The sequence below is a fragment of the Vombatus ursinus genome, unplaced genomic scaffold, assembly GCF_900497805.2.
Source record: "Vombatus ursinus unplaced genomic scaffold, bare-nosed wombat genome assembly UNPS02014812.1, whole genome shotgun sequence".
Classification (NCBI taxonomy): Eukaryota; Metazoa; Chordata; class Mammalia; order Diprotodontia; family Vombatidae; genus Vombatus; species Vombatus ursinus.
The window spans coordinates 35,951,567-35,956,750 of NW_020954590.1; the positions used below are offsets into that span (position 1 = coordinate 35,951,567).

A 5,184-nucleotide genomic window follows, 5' to 3' on the forward strand; every position below is an offset into this window, starting at 1 on the left:
CCTTTTTTTCTTCCCCTACCCTGCCCTAGAGATGGCTACCATCAGACACAAATATATGTCTCTCTCTATATATATATGTATATATATATGTATATATGTGTGTGTACACATACAAACACATACACACATGCATACATATATGTACATATATACATATATGTATATTTGTGTGTATGTATGTATTTGTACATATGTATATATAAAATCATTCTATATATACTTCTATTTATCAGTTCTTTCTCTGGATGTAGACCTTCATAGGTCCTTTGTAGTTAATTTGGGGATTTATAATAATGAAAATGACTTGGTCACTCAAAGTTGTTCTTAAAACAATATTGCTATTACTGTATACAATGTATACCTCTTGGTTCTGCTTATTTCACTCTTCATTATTTCTATTCATATTTTTCTAAGGTCTTCGGGCTCATCATTTCTTATAACACAGTAGTATTCCATCAAAACCATATACCACAACTTCATCAGCCATTCCCCAATTGATGGGTTTCCCCAGAATTTCCAGTTCTTTGACACCACACAGAGAGCTGTTGTAACTATTTCACAACACTTAGACTCTTTCCTTTTCCCTGTAATCATCTTGGGAAACAGACCTAATAATGGCATTGCTGAAACAAAATACACAGTTTAATAACTCTTTGGGCATAATTCCAGATTGCTCTCCAGAATGGTTGGATCAATTCACAGTTCCACCAACTGTGAATTGGTGTCCCAATTTATCTACATCCCCTCCAACATTTGTCGTTTTCCCCTTCCATCATTTTATCCAACCCAAAATGACATCTCAAGGTTGTTTTAATTTGTATTTCTCTAATCAATAATGATTTAGAGTATTTTTATGTGACTATAAATTATTTTGATTTCTTCATTGGAAAACTGCTGTTCATATCTTTTGACCATTTATCAACTGGGGAATGACTCATATTCTTATAGATTTGACAAAGTTCTTCATATATCTGAGATATGAGCTCTTTAGCTGAGAAATTATCTTTAAATCCCTCCCCCATTTTCTGCTTTCCTTCTTATCTTGACTACATTTGTTTTACTTGTACAAACCCTTTTTAATTTAATGTAATTGAAATTATTCATTTTATACCTCACACTGCTATCTCCTGCTTATTCATAAATCGTTCCCTAATTCATAATATATTCCATGTCTTTCAAATTTTCTTGTAATATCTCTCTTTACATCCAGGTCATATATCTATTTTGACCTTATATTAGTAAATGGTATAAGATATTGGTCTATACCCAATTTCTGCCAGACTGCATTCCAGCGTTCTTATTTCTTATTCTTATCCCTCAAACTTAAGTCTTTACACTTGCCAAACACATGGTTACTATAGTCATTTACTTCTATAAATTGTATATCTATTCTGTTCCTCTGATCTACCTTTCTTTTCTTAGCCAGTACCAGATAGTTTTGATAATTACTGCCTTATAACATAGTTTATAATCTGGTACTGCTAAGTCTCCTTTCTTTATATTTTTTTTCATGAGTTCCTTAGATAGTCTTGACCTTTTGTTCTTCCAAATGAATTTTGTTATTATTTTTTTCTAACTCAGTAAAATCATTTTTTGGTACTTTAATTGGGATGGCATTAAAAATATAAATTAGTTTAGGCAAAACTGTAATTTTTATTATATTGCCCTGCCTATCCCATGAATAATTAATATTTCTCCAATTACTTAAATTTGATTTTATTTGTATAAAATGTTTTTTTATATTTTAATTTATGTAGTTCCTGGATTTATTTTGGCAGGTATACTCCCAGGAATTTTATACTGTCTAGAGTTATTTAAATGGGGTATCTCTTACTATGTCTCCTTACAACAAAACTTGCAGGGTTTTGTTTGTGATATATAGAAATGATGATGATTTATATGGATTTACTTTATATCTTGCTTCTTTGCTAAAATTATTGTTTCAATTAACTTTTTAGTTGAGTCTTTGGGTTTTTTTCCAAGTAAATCATCACATTGTCTGAAAAAAGAGATAGTTTTATTACATCGTTTCTTATTCTGATTCTATTTCTTTTTCTTCTCTTATATTCCTTGTACAGTCTCTTCTAACTCTAACATCCTGTGACTATTTCCCAAAACAATCCGATTAATTGGTTTGAGAATCCTTCAAAAGATCTATCACTCATATTAAGTTGGGGTAGAAAAACTGCAGAAGGTGAGAGCTGCATGTGTATAGTAAAGGTATTTCTTTAGATATCCTTGCCACTTCCTATTTTCTGCAAATGAATCCAGACCAATGACTCTCAGAGTTCTCCCCCAATTTAAACACTGGGGGCAGGGAGACAAAAGAAAGGGTGAAAGAGGGGCCAGGTAGCAATAGGTTTCTATCTTCTCTATCAGCTTCTTCTCGTCATAGCAATACAGCAATACTTTATCCTAGTTAGTAGAAATAATGGTGTCTCACTGAAAGCAAAAATGATATGTGTTATATTATTAATCAATGCCAATTACTAACACTATGAGCACCTATATATCAAGTCTCATTTTGGGTTCTGTGGAAAATACCAAAATAATGTAAGACATGGCTTTTCCCTACTTTCAAAGAGCTTATAATTTAGTTGGAGATATTACGTTACTGTGTTTGTTGGGGACAGAAGGAATAGGCCCATCCTAAGTCAGGAGTTCTTAACTTGGGGTCTAAGGATCCCCATGGGATCTGTTGATAGATTTCAGAGAATCTGTGAACTTGGATGAAAAAAATAATACATCTTTATTTTCACTAACCTCTAATAACAATGTAGCATTACCTTCAGTTATAGTAAAACAAAAACAAACAAACAAACAAAACATTTTCTGAGGATTCCCTAGGCTTCACCAGACTGCCAGAGGCCCATGATACAAAAAAAGGTTAATAGCCCCTGTCCTACGGAGATTTTAGCCTCCATTAAAAAATGGCCCCCAGATGCCTATCCTTCTTATAATTCTTCAACTTCCTCCCGTCTGTGCAAGTATGTATTTGTTGGGCATAACCAACTGCCTTATTTTACATAGAATTTTAAGTTGCTAAATTGGAGAAGGAGCTCAGTTCCTCTCCTAGGAGTAAGTACAGGGGGCTGGCTTTGTGACAGTTTTCCTCAATGCTGGGAACTGACTTTTTCACTTGTTTCCAGATTTCCAATGGAGTTCTGAGAAACCTGATCTGTTATTCTACTTGGTTTCCCCAGAACAGCCTGTTCCCTTCTTGATTTTTCTCTTTACTATGATTTACCTAGTTCACTCCCTTGAAGGCTTGTGCAGTGACGGTCCCCAAGTTTGTAATAATCTTTCAAAAGGCAAAAAATGAGTTCATCAATCACTTGAATTGTCTATATGCGGAGTAAATGATTAATTGACTGACCTCTCTCCCTCAATCTCCAGGAATGTATCTTTCCTGCCTGAATTTACCAGGTTTTATGTTTTTCAGGTACATCAGAATTTATTTCTTTAGCAATGACAGTCTTAGCTCTTGCCCAATAAATCTAGATTCCATATATTAAATATTGTGTTTATTCTTATTCAGGGTACTTATCACTTGGGAGAGAGGACAAGAAATGTTTTCTTACCTATGACAAGGGAAAGAAAGCCAAAAGGATAGAAACTGGGTTAGGTCACTGGTGCAATACTGAGCAGGTAGGAAGAACCCTGATTTCACATCCATCAGATGTTGGAATTGATAATGGTTAAATAAGGTGGTAATGTTAAACCAACACAAATCTTTCTATGCTTTAGGTACTGTGTGGGATTAGAATGTAACCTGTGGAAGAGTTGAGATGCCCAACCTCAGTTGAAGGAGACAGTAGCTAGCTTTCTAACATCATACTTCTTTCATTTATTATTCAAATATTTGGGTACCTACTATCAATTGATAAAAAAAAACATTTATTAAGCACCTACTACTAGGTACCAGGCACTGCTAAACACTGAGGATACAATGACAAAAGTAAAAAGTTTTTGACCTCAAGGAGCTTATATTCTAAAGGGCAGATGGCATGTATGTATGTACATATATACATAATATGTACAAAGTGAATAAAAGGTAGTTTTGGGTGGGAGGTTACTGGCAGCTGGGGGGGTGGGGGTGAAGGAAGTGAAATCAGGAAAGGGTTCATATAGAAGGTAGTGTCTGAGCTGAGACCTGAAGAAAACCAGGGATTCTGAGAGTCAGAGATAAGGAGGAAGTGAATTCCAGACATGCTGGGCACTCAGTGGAAAAGAATAGAGAAGGGAGAGGGAACGTGATGTACAGAATAGCATGTAGGCCAATAGGACTGAATTGTATGTGGGGACGAGAGAGTGCTGTGTGAGAAGGGTCTTCAGGAGTGGGGAGCCTGCAGCCTCGAGGCCACACGTGGCCCTCTAGATCTTTAAGTATGGCCCTTTGATTGAATCCAAACAGTCAAAAAGGCCGAACTTGAGGAACTAGAGGGCCACATGTGGCCCTGGTCTAGATTGTGCAGAACTTTAGTGCAAGACACCATGCTAGATATTTTCAAGAATACAAAGACATGGACCCTGACCTCAAGTAGCAAACCATCTAGTGAACTTTGAAGACATCATGTATTCTGTTACTTACCTTAGTAACAGGAGAGATGATTGATCCCCACTAATGGTCCCCTGGATATCCAGTGCAAAATGGTTTTTTCTTTATCTTTTAGTAGTTGTGTTAACTAATACCTTCTGCAGTTTCCCCTATTCCTGTAGTTAAGTTCCAGACACTATGATTTAGTAAACCAAGGTCATTATTCTAAATGAAAGATCTCATAAATGGATAACTCATGTTCTACTCAACCACCATCTTAAACAAAACCCAGAATAAACACTGTTGAGTACTGTACCTTCCTTGTTACATTCATTTCAGTAGTTTGTGACATCAGAATTGTGTCATGTGAGAACATGAAATGACTTTGCTTAATAAAGGTGAGAGTTCAGAAACTAAATGTTAATCATATTACTATTTTTCTTTTATCTGTCTCCAATTGGAGAGAACAGTAGCCTACTAATTTCAGAAAGATAATTGAGAAACTTACTAATGAGTCTACTTATGGGGAAAAATGTTATCACAACCTTTTGGCAATTGTTTTAATGACAATCTGAATGCATGAGTAATCCTAAAATCATAGATTTAGGGCTAGAAAGGTCTTTGGAGCTCATCTAGTCCAATCTTGG

At 35.2% G+C, this 5,184-nt stretch overlaps 1 protein-coding gene across 6 annotated transcripts in view; it reads right to left on the reverse strand.

Moving 5' to 3' along the window:
• LOC114054127 (cell death activator CIDE-A-like) overlaps positions 1–5,184 on the reverse strand; it is a 26,637-nt gene that overhangs the window by 10,703 nt on the left and 10,750 nt on the right. Inside the window, exon 1 of one of the 6 annotated variants that reach the window (XM_027877270.1) lies at positions 4,592–4,681. The exons of the other annotated variants lie outside the window; for them this stretch is intronic. The gene's annotated coding sequence lies outside the window, so the exon portion shown is untranslated. Of the gene's footprint in view, positions 1–4,591; positions 4,682–5,184 lie in introns of those variants that run through there. 6 annotated transcript variants of the gene reach the window in all.